Raw genomic sequence first — 12,792 nt, 5'->3', positions numbered from 1 at the left:
CAGCCAAAATAGCCAAATACCAACGCAGTTTTCGCATTCTGACCAAAGCAGAACAGCTACAGTAATTCCGACATAACTCAGTCTACACTAATCCAAATGACCTAAAATTTTGCAGGCACTTCAAACTCATCAATACCTACAACTTTCATGTTTTGAGCAAAGTCCAATTCAGCCTCTAACCATATGATCTAAAACCGGACAGAATTAGGGGATTATGAACCCTAACTTTCCATTTTTCCATCCAAATCCAAAATTGATTGCATTTATCACTAATTTGCACCTACTAGAGTCTATATAGACCATTACCAATCATCATAAACAACCACACCATCATAATCCAATTAAACCAGAAAAATCATCATAAAATGGAAAACTTCACCAAAACTCTTCAAATCAAAAAATAAATCACATATTCCATTACTCAAGCCACCATTAGGCACAAAATAACCATAATTAAGTATAGGAGGGAAGTTTAAGCATCACTCACCTAATAACAAGAGAGATGGAGATAATGGACACCTTAGCTCTTCCAAAAATCTTCACTAAACCAACCACTATCACCAACTAGAAAAGTTGTATGGAAAGGAAACTAATTTATGTGCTTGATTGAGATGATTTGCTAGTGGAAAGCTTGAAGATTGAAGAGGTTTTTTTCTCCTTCTTGCAAGGGAGAGAGATAGCCGGCTATGGAGAAAGAAAAATGGTGAATTTTGAATGATTTTTGAGATATTTAATCCTTTGGTCAAAAAAGTCAAAAATGTGAATAGTGTTTCTTAAGTTCAATCCAATAAGGAAATGACACTTGTCACTCTCATAAATGCAATCCTATCCTTTTTTTTCTCTCTCACATCAATCATTTCACACACTCTACTTATCTCTTAACACCCGATAAATTTTACACAGTATCCGAAACTTAACCTTATTGGCCGAATTTTTCCGAACTTTTCGCACTAGTGGGTCCCACATCCGATATACGTTCTTAATTTCTCAAAAACTAACTAATACTAGAAAATCATCTAAAAACTCTATTTACTCAATAAAAATTATCTGGGGAATTTTCTAATAAAGAAAATGTAGAAAAAACGGGTTTTCAATCTTAACCGGAACTTAGGGTTTAAATCTTAATCCCTACTTAGGGTTTTCGAAATACTCCCAAACCAAACGTTACCGCCCAAATAATGAATATCTCAACGTAGAACGAACTGGGGCCTCACAATCTCCCCCACTTAGGACAATTTCGTCCTCGAAATTAATTCGTTGGTCAAAGCGTACCTTCAAAACCTGCCGAAGGGTCAATCGCCTCCTGTTGACCCATTGCATAAACTCTTGCTGGCCCTTTTGGTCGATTGTCCCCTGCATTTGACGGCTTAGTTGTGGTCCCTTCAGTCGGTGGCTTGAGTCCTTCCTTCTGCATCTTGGGGCACCGGGCAATCAGATGTTCGATGCTACCACATTTGAAGCATTTCCGTACCGAACTATTTTTCCAGCAATTTTCATCAGTGTGGTTGCCCCCACAGAAACCACAGGTTGGTTTAGCGGCCGTACTTGCCCCTCCACGCTGGACACTCCTCGGCCCCTCTTGCACTACCCGACCCCGCACAAAGTTATTCGGGATCCCTGCAGGTCGTGGACCATCCGTACCCTTATTTATCTTGGCAGGTGGCTCGTTTCGCGAGCTTTGTCCGACCATGGAATCATTCGAGCTAGGTTGCCTCCTTTTCCGATCATGGAAAGCTTTCACCTGTCCCCTCGCAGTCTCAATCCGCTGTGCTTTTTCTAGCGCTTGGTTAAACGTGTTCAACTGAGCAGCTGCTAGCGACTCCTGGATTTCCACATTTAAACCTTGAACGAATCGACGGATTCGTTTCTGCTCCGTTAACACCAGCTCTGGGGCAAAGCGAGAAAGTTTAGTGAACTGAGTTTTGTACTCCGCCACGCTAAATGCACCTTGACGCAGACGGATAAAATCATGTTCCCGTTTCTCTTGCACGATGGGCGGCAAGTACTTCTCATTAAATTCTCGAGTAAAATTGATCCAGGTCCAGGGGGTTTGTTCGCGCTCCCATTTAGTTTTAATCACGTTCCACCAGGCTCGAGCTGCTCCTTCAAACTGGAACACAGCAAAAGATATCTGCCGCTCTTCCGAATACCTAAGCGCGGCAAATATATCGAGCATACGGTCCATCCAGGTTTCTGCTAAATCAGGATTAGGTCCTCCTATGAACTTAGAAGATGCAAACTTTTGGAACCGTTCTAAGGCGCGGTCCTCGCCCTCATGATTATGTCCCGGATTATGTCCAGGATTTCCAACAGCATTCCCATGGCCCTGAGCCTGTTGTGCAATCATACGCTCCATCAAGTCAGCCATTCGCTGGATGGCTGTAGCTACTTGGTCTGACTCTTGTTCATGTTCCATTTCAGGGCCTCGTCCTCGCCCTCTACCTCCACCTCGAGTACCGGAGGCCATTTAGTGTACAAGTCTATAATTCGGAACAATACGTATGCTTATTATCCAGACCATGAGCAAAAGAAGAGTCACAAAATTTACGCACAAAAGGCACACAAAAGATAAGTTCAACATTCTATTCAAATATATACACATTTTTACAAAGTCACACCAAAAGATTTACACATTACCCGACCTCCAGTCGGTACAAAACCCAATATACACGAGCGCTCCGGCTCCAAAAATCGAGTTAGTCGGCCACGTAACAAAAGGAATTAGCCGAACTAGTTCTAACAAAAGTAACCCGCCTAACAGTCAAAAGTACAAAAGCGGCCCTATCCGTCTCCCCTAGGACCCAGGTTCCCAACGGAACCTAACGTATCCACCTCATCCATCCCCTCTGGACCGGTGGCCCGTGGCGGTGCCTCTGCGGCTAAATCTAGTAAGAGCTCGCAGTCAACAGACATACTCCGAGCCCTGTCCCTTAGCTGCCTCTTCATAGCGAAGAGGTGCTGGTGTGTGTCCTGGAGCTGACGGTGCAAAGCATCCGTCCTCTCCCTCTCCTCTCGGAGACTCCGCTCCAAGTGCCTAATGCGTGACGCCCGCCCCTGGCCAACCTCTCTGGCCTCCTCCAGCTGCGCTCTCAAAGAGTCAACTGTCCTGTCGAGGTAATAACGCTCGTCATCCAATGCTATGACTACCTCGTCGGGATAGTCATACGTATACCAACACGCGCAGGGTCGGCACGACACCTGGCTGAAGGGGGAGTACAAAATGTAAGGCTCTCCCAGCCTCTGCCTATAACGGATCGCCCGCTTACGCAGCGCTCGATCCTCTGGGCCCCTCCTACTCGGAGGTCTCGGTCCCACACCACTGGGTCCCGCATCACTCGAACCGCCCGGATACATACCTACAAAACATTAAATCGTCAGTCAACCAGCATTTCAGCTTAAAAGATATCATTCAACTTAAGATGGTCAAATATGCCTAGTGTCTATCGCGTATGTCCCACTTGCCCAAGTCCTCTAATCTAGGCGCTCTGATACCAACTGTGACGACCCCACTTCTCCCAAGGGCGAACCCAAGGGTATCGGCGGGCCGCCTGCCTAGCTCGCGCCAGGACTCAAAACTTAAAGCAATCAAACGAGATAGATCGAAAGAGCACTATATACAATATATACAATCCCAAAAGTTATATTTACATCTTCAAAAGTCTCGAGTCAAACCACTCTAATATACTACAACCACAACCAGCAGAAGATAGACCTTAAGAAGTGTCCTTATACAAACCACCAAAACAAAAACAAACATCCTAACTGTCCAACTATTACAAACAAACTTAACTACACTAGTGTAAGTGCCAAAATCCCCGCGTCGGCCCCTGCTAAGGAAAACAAAAGGAATGGGGTAAGCTAAATGCTTAGTAAGTAAACAGGGGTGAAAGCATAAATTCACGTAGCAACAATTTCACAAGAAGAGTAAAGCAAAAGCAGAAAAGAACAACATCATATAATAAGGATACAGGTGGCTCCAAAGCCAATTCATATGCCATGCGTGATCTCCTGCCGACACTCCGTCGACCACACCCAATGGTCCGTAGAACTTCACTTGTACACCCACCGACACCTTATCACCCTCACTGGCCAGTCACCTCACAAACTTGCCCGGGCGAACGAAATCACAAACTTGAGCTTGAGTCACAAGCTCGGGTCACAAACTTGGTCACCTTCTCGGTGAACCGGATTCACAAAATTGGTTCATAACATGAACCTACAAACTTGGTGACCTCGGACTAAGTTGGACTGACTTCGACCAAGCCCTAACCGGCTCGAATAGTCCAAACAGGTCTTAGATCGGGCCCACGAACTCACAAACTTTGCAAACTTCACAAACTTTACTCGAAAGTCGCCCCGAGCCACAAGCTCAAGGGTTTTGGTTCCAAAAGGTTCATATACATATGCCAAGTACAATTATACATTCAAATTAGGGTTTAGGTCGAGTGCGATAAAGTACACCCTCGCCTAAGTACCCTTTTCACATATCTCAAACACATAGCAAAGAAAACACATCAAACTGGCCTGAATACTTACTCAGAAACTGAAATAGCAAAAGTACGAAATCGGATCGAAATGAACAGCTAGTAGTGGGCCCCACCAGTTCCGCCCATCTCACCACCGTCTGAAATAGAAGATTGTGTCACATAATATCGCAAGCGACTACTATCGTGCCTAAAACAAGCAAAATGGCAAAAACGACACGCGCGCACGTAAATAAGACGGACGGAAACGGAAACGGCCGTTAGCGGAAACGGCAGATTTGATACTCATTTCTAGTTTACTCATAAGTTGAGCTACGAATATCGGATTAAGGCGTATGAGATACCAAATCGAAGCTTAAAGGATGAAAAACAACTGTTAAGAAGACATACAGAACTGAAACTGGAGGCTTCAGTCCCAAATGAACCAAACACAATCACTTACGAAATCTGGCCAATGCATAAATGGTCAGTTTTGAGTGCGAACTGTTTTCTATGCTACACATGGTCAAAAGAGCTGAAAATTGGCAGTTAGATAGTTCATTCCAAATGGAACAACTTTCATGAAGGTCGGCAATCCAAATTCGGAACGGAAATTGGTCATCAGGACCAAAACAGATCTGACCAGAAAATGGTCATCTTCACGGCCAGGCCTTATTTGCTCGGCTATATCTCAGGTTTTATAAATCCGATTCATGAAATTCCAAGGGCGTTAGAAAGCTATAATATAGGGCTATAAGTTTGGTGTTTTGGTCGCAAGCCCAAACAGCTTGTAACCCAGTCAAATGTGAAGCCAAAATTCCAGTCATAAACTGTCCAAAAACGTAACAGAATTTGACGGTCAAAACAGGTCTGAGTATTTCGTTTATAGCTCAGGATATACTAATCCGTTTAACCTGAAAATTTACAGGGATATCCAGGACTTAAGGGGCTACAATGTTGAAGAAGGAAACTTTGTCCAATTTTGAATGTAACAAGGTCAAAAATGCAAGACACTATACCAGAATTACCAAAACAGGTTTGCAAAACCCACAACGCTGTAATGAACACAACTCAGTCTATACAAGTCCAAATGCCGAAATTCTAAAGGTATATGATAGCTAAGACATCCAGCTACATTTCATCAGAAGACACTAACATCCAAATCCAAAGTGATTCCAGCCAAAATAGCCAAATACCAACGCAGTTTTCGCATTCTGACCAAAGCAGAACAGCTACAGTAATTCCGACATAACTCACTCTACACTAATCCAAATGACCTAACATTTTGCAGGCACTTCAAACTCATCAATACCTACAACTTTCATGTTTTGAGCAAAGTCCAATTCGGCCTCTAACCGTATGATCTAAAACCGGACAGAATTAGGGGATTATGAACCCTAACTTTCCATTTTTCCATCCAAATCCAAAATTGATTGCATTTATCACTAATTTGCACCTACTAGAGTCTATATAGACCATTACCAATCATCATAAACAACCACACCATCATAATCCAATTAAACCAGAAAAATCATCATAAAATGGAAAACTTCACCAAAACTCTTCAAATCAAAAAATAAATCACATATTCCATTACTCAAGCCACCATTAGGCACAAAATAACCATCATTAAGTATAGGAGGGAAGTTTAAGCATCACTCACCTAATAACAAGAGAGATGGAGATGATGGACACCTTAGCTCTTCCAAAAAGCTTCACTAAACCAACCACTATCACCAACTAGAAAAGTTGTATGGAAAGGAAACTAATTTATGTGCTTGATTGAGATGATTTGCTAGTGGAAAGCTTGAAGATTGAAGAGGTTTTTTCTCCTTCTTGCAAGGGAGAGAGAGAGCCGGCTATGGAGAAAGAAAAATGGTGAATTTTGAATGATTTTTGAGATATTTAATCCTTTGGTCAAAAAAGTCAAAAATGTGAATAGTGTTTCTTAAGTTCAATCCAATAAAGAAGTGACACTTGTCACTCTCATAAATGCAATCCTATCCTTTTTTCTCTCTCTCACATCAATCATTTCACACACTCTACTTATCTCTTAACACCCGATAAATTTTACACAGTATCCGAAACTTAACCTTATTGGCCGAATTTTTCCGAACTTTTCGCACTAGTGGGTCCCACATCCGATATACGTTCTTAATTTCTCAAAAACTAACTAATACTAGAAAATCATCTAAAAACTCTATTTACTCAATAAAAATTATCTGGGGAATTTTCTAATAAAGAAAATGTAGAAAAAATGGGTTTTCAATCTTAACCGGAACTTAGGGTTTAAATCTTAATCCCTACTTAGGGTTTTCGAAATACTCCCAAACCAAACGTTACCGCCCAAATAATGAATATCTCAACGTAGAACGAACTGGGGCCTCACAGAATTGGCCTTGGGTTAAAACACGAAAGTTGTAGAGAATAATATTTTAGAGATTCCTACAAAATTTCAGGTAAATCGGAGCAATGTAGCTTGTGAAAAGACTGAATTACCCCGGCTGCCCTGTTTCTACCCGAATTTGATAATTGCGTCTGTGATTGGTTAATTTGAGTGGGAATGCTTCTGATTTAGTTGTTGATGTCTTCTGATGAATTTTACCCTTGTATCTTAGCTTTCGGATGGATTTGGAATCACCTGATTTGGACTTAGGTAGCCTGACTTATGATGTTTGAACCAGAATGCGGTTTGTGAACTTGTTTTTGCGGTTCTGATTTAGTATCTTGCATTTTTTACCTGGTTACACTCGAAACTGGGCAGAGTAGTCTTCTTCAACACTGTACCTCTATCTCTTAGCTTCGAAAATTGTATCTTACACCTCCATCCGATAATCGTAGTGCCAATGGTGCCAAAACCGCATAATGACGTCAAAAACTGTTTTTCGAGCTTAGTGCTTAATGCCATTTCCGGATTTTCTTGGTTTACTCTAGTGTTTATATATTCTCGTGGAACCTTATTTTGGTGGTATTTGGAATTGATTTATGACTTGTAATCGAGTCTTATTGTGCTTATTTGAATATTTTAGGGCTTGACTTTCATTTCCGGACTTTTCCCTAGCTTGAATTGTACTTATACTACTTGGAGCTTACTGAACGGCTATTGAATGAACTTATTTTGTGTGTGACTTTGGGACTGGCTGAGGAATATAATGAAGCCATGACGGTTGGAAAAGTAAGCAAATTTAGGGGAAATGCTGTCCAATTTTCTAGGCCGCTTAGTCTCTTTAGGTTTGAGTTGCCTTTTGAAAGTCATATGTATTTTTTTGTACTAGTACTTACCATGGAAAGGCGTACGACGTGTAGTCGAGCCTCACATGTGCATTCTGTATACTCGATTTTGGAAGTAGAACCTTCAATTGTTTTACTTTGATTCTTTTAGGGTTTCTTGGCGATTAAAGCCAATTTGAAGTGAAAATTTGTGAAGTATCCGTACTTGAACCGGTGAGTGTACCACTCCCCTCACTTGTCGTTTAACTCGATTTCTGTACATGCAATCTGTGATATGAACGTCTGAACTATCTGTTTATTTTGTTGGAGACGAGGGTGTACTTTATCACACTCGTTCTCTTGTCTATTCATATGCCCATTTTGGTGTGAATCTGAATCTGTATCTGTTCTGATGTTGTTTGGAAGCTGGTATCCAACGACCTTTCTGTGACCTCTGAGCTCAACACCTGTGGCTAGTTACTCGAGTCGGGCCGGCAAGGGCCTGGTCGATTAGATAACGAACCACGGTAGTCTGTTTTGGGATCTTTGGGTATTGAGACCCTTGATTCCGGTATACTCGAGTATTACCATTTCTGATCTGATTGGATTTCGGGCCCGGTAGGGATATGTGAGGTGGAAGGAATCGGAGAAAGTGGAGTCTGCGGTATTGGTTTCTCCTTTAGCGTTGACGGAGTGTCAACTATTATTTCGATCAAGTTTCGGTGAAGCAAATGGGAATTTGGCTCCTGAGAGCCACCTGTATCCTTCCTATTTGAATCATTGGTTCGAATTACTTTACTTTACATCTGGCATGTGTACCTGATTTGTTATATGTGAAATGCCATGATTTTACTGCTATATGTCTGGTACCTCATTGAGCGCAAGCTCACCCCTTCCCGTTATCTTTGTTTTCCTTACAGGGAACCACTTTTGGAGCTAAGATGTTTGAAGCACAAGTCGATCTAGTTTTAATATATTTTTTGTAAAACTCCTCAATAGTTGGAAAACCCTAAATGTATTTTAATCTAATTATCTCCTTTTGTTCCGTAAATTACAAACGTATGTGTATAAAACTATTTACCCTGTTCATGTCTCCTATTTGGATTGGAAATGTTTTCCCGAGTCATATGGCCATATCTGTATTCGTTTGGCTCCTGGTTGGGTGGTGATGTGGCAACCACTATTCATTGTGGTTTTGATTTTCGTTTTGCCATTTGGCGACTTTGAATCATTTGAGCGCGCTATTACCTCCCGGAACGTTTTCGATTTCATTCATCTGCTCCGTAGTCCTGGCGAGAGCTGGGCAGGCGGTCCGCTAACCCCTTTGGTACGCCTTAAGGGAAGGTGGGGCTGTCACAGTGGAAGATTTTGAAAATCCACAAGGAAAGAGGTGTCCTAGTTTTAAGTCTTCTTCGAATAAAAGCTTGTAAATTGCCATATGTGGGAATGAGCTGCATGACTTGAAGCAAGATGTAATTCTCTGAACCGAAGCAAAAAAAAAAAAGAAGCAATAGCATGTGTCCACGACTACCAGTTTAACAACCAGCTTGCTTCATTTCTGATATAGTTTGGTCTGAGCCGCAGCATTCATCATGGAAGGATTAAAAATGCTGAAACCTCCGTCAACTACAAGATTCAGTCCACTTACATAACCAGCTTCATCGCTTGCCAAGTACAGTGCAGCTTGAGCAACATCATCTGCTGTCAAAGTCTTCCCTTTAAGATTAGCCACTGCATTTACAAACATCTGCATTTGTGCAATATACTCTTCAGAATAATTCCCTCCTAATATGCCAGTCCTTACGGCATAAGGGGAGGCACAGTTGACTCGTATACCATGTTGACCAAGCTCAGATGACAAATTCTTAGCTAGACCTGCAATTGCATGCTTAGTGACTGCATAGGCATGAGGTCCAAGACCAGCTATGTTGACAGAGGCACTGGCTGTGAACAATATGCATCCCCTGCGCCGACTTTGACATTTCCAGAATAGCAATTTTGGACCCTTCAGTGATTCCAGCATTGTTGTACATGATGTCAAGTTGGCCGTATTTGGCTATGGTGGTATCGATAAGATCAATAATTTGGTCCTCTTGTGATACATCACAGTGAATGTAGCATGCATTATTGCCAAGCTCTTTGGCAATTGCTTGGCCTAGATTGTCTTGGATATCGGCTACTACAACTTTAGCACCATTGCTATGAAAGAGCCGAGCCGCAGCTGCTTCTATACCGCTGGCACCTCCGGTGATAATTGCCACCTTACCATCTAGCCTGAAAGAAGTGCCAAAATGGAACTTAGATGCAGAGGTAATATGAAATTATGAATAGCTACAGGTGATTTTTTTTTAGCTTCATAACCAAAACTAGCCAACATAGATGAGGAAATACTGAAACATAAAAAGATAAAATTGACACAACAATTGTCTATCTTTACGCTTTTTAAATTGAAATCATTTTCTTGCCTAGTTCATTTGATGTCCTCCGTATTACAATGAAAAGTTCTCGTCAAACCTATTTAATTTCAAAAGAGATTTTAGAAATCCTTTTATACCCGCAAGAGTCATTGTTGTAGAAATTAGTATCATTTTGTTATTCTCAAACCTTTATTTATCAATCTAAATGTTCTTTAACATTTCTATACAGTCAAATTAAGCTAAAATACTAACCTTTTACTGGAGGAAGCAGCTCTAGGGTTAGAGCTCATCTTATTGATCCTAAACCAATGTACAGAATACAGGTACCCAGCCGCAACTATGAAAAACAATTTTTGAGGAGCAATTTTTCGTGCATCTGCAGCTTTTTCTATCAGGGGAAAGGGTTTTATAGAGAAAAACAGTGTAACAATGCTTTGGTTAATTAATTGATTACCTTTTTAGCTTGGACCATATTTACCAAATCCAAGGATAATATAGGTTAGGGTTTGGCAATCAAATTAATAAGAGACGGAAAACTTTTGGTTTTCGTCATTACTAGACTTAAAGGCACTTCGAAGTAGAGCAATACATTAAATAACTGCGGCTGGAAAACTAGGAATAAGAGGCAGAGCGACCTTGAACTCTACCATGAACTTGTGCAATAGGACATGCTACAATTCTGAAAATTAAAACTGTAAGTTTAAACATATCCTTTAACATTAAAACTATTCAGAACATAGTTTATAACTGCTAATATTTGTTATACAAAAGAATTAAAATTAAATTGATTAGATCTTGTCATTTGATTAATGATTATAATCTTTTTTCTTTTTTTTTAAAGAAATAAAATTTTATTCAAAGGAGGGTTAACGTACATGAAGAGCGGCTGGCATTCCACTAGTAAGCCTAGGCCAAACGTACATAAGGCATCTGTACCCTATCTAGGCGGGCTAACCCCCATTTATGGTCGGGTGTCAAGGTAGCAGGAATTAACACTGTGACGATGACGTTTTGATGCAACTAAGTAGCATATAAGAATAAGTAACACGGTGTCGTTTAGCTAATCATTTAGTGGGACGATGTCGTTTAGCCAATTAGTTGAGTCGGTGTAGGAGCACATGCTCCATAACAGAATTAGTTACGTGGAAGTTATTTCATCCGACTTGTATATATGTGATTGGGCCAAGGATCCATGTAAGAAAGATATTAACTGAATTTCATTTTTCCCTCTCCTCTCTCTCTCTCTCTCTTTTCTCTTTCTTTCTCCTTCTTCACAGGCTCCCCTCGGCAATTTTTCTCATCAAGCTCATCCGAGCTTGATTTTCCCCTAAATTTCTCGATTATGCAAATAGGATCCTGACAAGTGGTATTAGAGCTTGTCGAATCCTTGGATTTGGAAGTAATGGCGGAGAGCACCAGGTTTAAAACTCTAGAAGAATAGGTCAAGAAACAAGATTCCAAGCTTCAAGAGGTGCTTGAAGGTCTGCAATCTTCGCACCACCAACAACAACAAATATGCAATGAATTGCGGGCGGAATTAGAGGAAAACAATAAGAAAATGGAAGGAATAATGGCATGAATGAAGCAAGAAATCAATGCACTAATGAGACTGATGATGGAAAGAGAGAAAGGGAGTTCGGAAGCTGGTAGAACCCTAAGTGATCAATTACCACTACTACTGACACCGCCTCCTAGTCAGAGACTACAAATGGGAGTTGAAGGGGGCAGGAATGGAAGGAAGGAGGCGAGCAAGGTCCTGATTCCAAATCCCCCCAAAATTGACTTACCACTGTTCTCTGGAGACAATCCTAGAGAGTGGCTCAGGAAATGCGATAAGTATTACTGGGACTACCAAATTCCTGAAGAACAGAAGGTTGAAGTGATTGAGATGTATTTAGAAGGGAGGGTAGACAGGTGGTTCCAAGGGGTGAAGACGGAGAGACCTGAGATAACATGGGAGATGTTTGAAGAACTGGTGTGCAAGAGGTTTGATAATCTGGCAGGGAAAGATGTTGTGGAAAAATTCAATAAATTGCACCAGATAGCGAAGGTCGAAGATGTCGCGCCCCATTTTTTTGGAAAAATAAAATGATTGTTTTTGGGATTTTATTGGTTTGGAAAAAGTGAATTTTTTGATAAAAATAAAAATGGGTCTAAATGGGACTTTTGAAAATGCGACGATTTGACCCAAGAAAAATAGTTCAAAAAGGGTTTTATATGAAAAATGGAGTCGCCACTTGGTATAGAGTTAGGGTGTACCAAGTCACCCAAAAAGTGAATTTTTTAAGGAAAAAAAAGTTAGAAACCCTTTTGAACGACTCCTAGTCTACGCAAACAAAGAAAAAGGTTCGGGAGTCACATTTGACGAAGGGGAAGGCAAGGATAAAAATCCAAGGCACCCCTTCGACCTAGCCAAAGCTAGTTGCGTGATTTAACCCTTATTTTCCTAATTTTTTTCTACCCAAAGTATGTATTTGCAATTTGGACAAAGACTAATGAATGAGAAATGCAATCCTAACTTCTACGATGTCTCTCGTGAGGTTTTTGGTCCCAAACCACATGAATTGTGGCGGCCAATAAAGGGAAACCTCATAGAGGTCGATTGATGCAAATGGTGACTCAAGTGCAAGTGTGCAAGTGTATGAAAAGATTCATGTATGAAATGGTAAAAAAAACAAAGTGTTTGTGTGCGAATGTGTAAG

The 12,792-nt window shown here is 41.0% G+C and overlaps 1 pseudogene; it reads right to left on the bottom strand.

Annotated features, from left to right (window-relative positions):
• Positions 1-9,225: 9,225 nt before the first annotated feature.
• Positions 9,226-10,380, bottom strand: LOC113720448 (tropinone reductase-like 1; annotated as a pseudogene).
• Between the last annotated feature and the right edge of the window lie 2,412 nt (positions 10,381-12,792).

The sequence above is a fragment of the Coffea arabica genome, chromosome 11c (genome assembly GCF_036785885.1).
Source record: "Coffea arabica cultivar ET-39 chromosome 11c, Coffea Arabica ET-39 HiFi, whole genome shotgun sequence".
Lineage (NCBI taxonomy): Eukaryota > Viridiplantae > Streptophyta > Magnoliopsida > Gentianales > Rubiaceae > Coffea > Coffea arabica.
The sequence above is the reverse complement of the archived record's forward strand: the minus strand, read 5'-3'. Positions and strand labels throughout refer to the sequence as shown.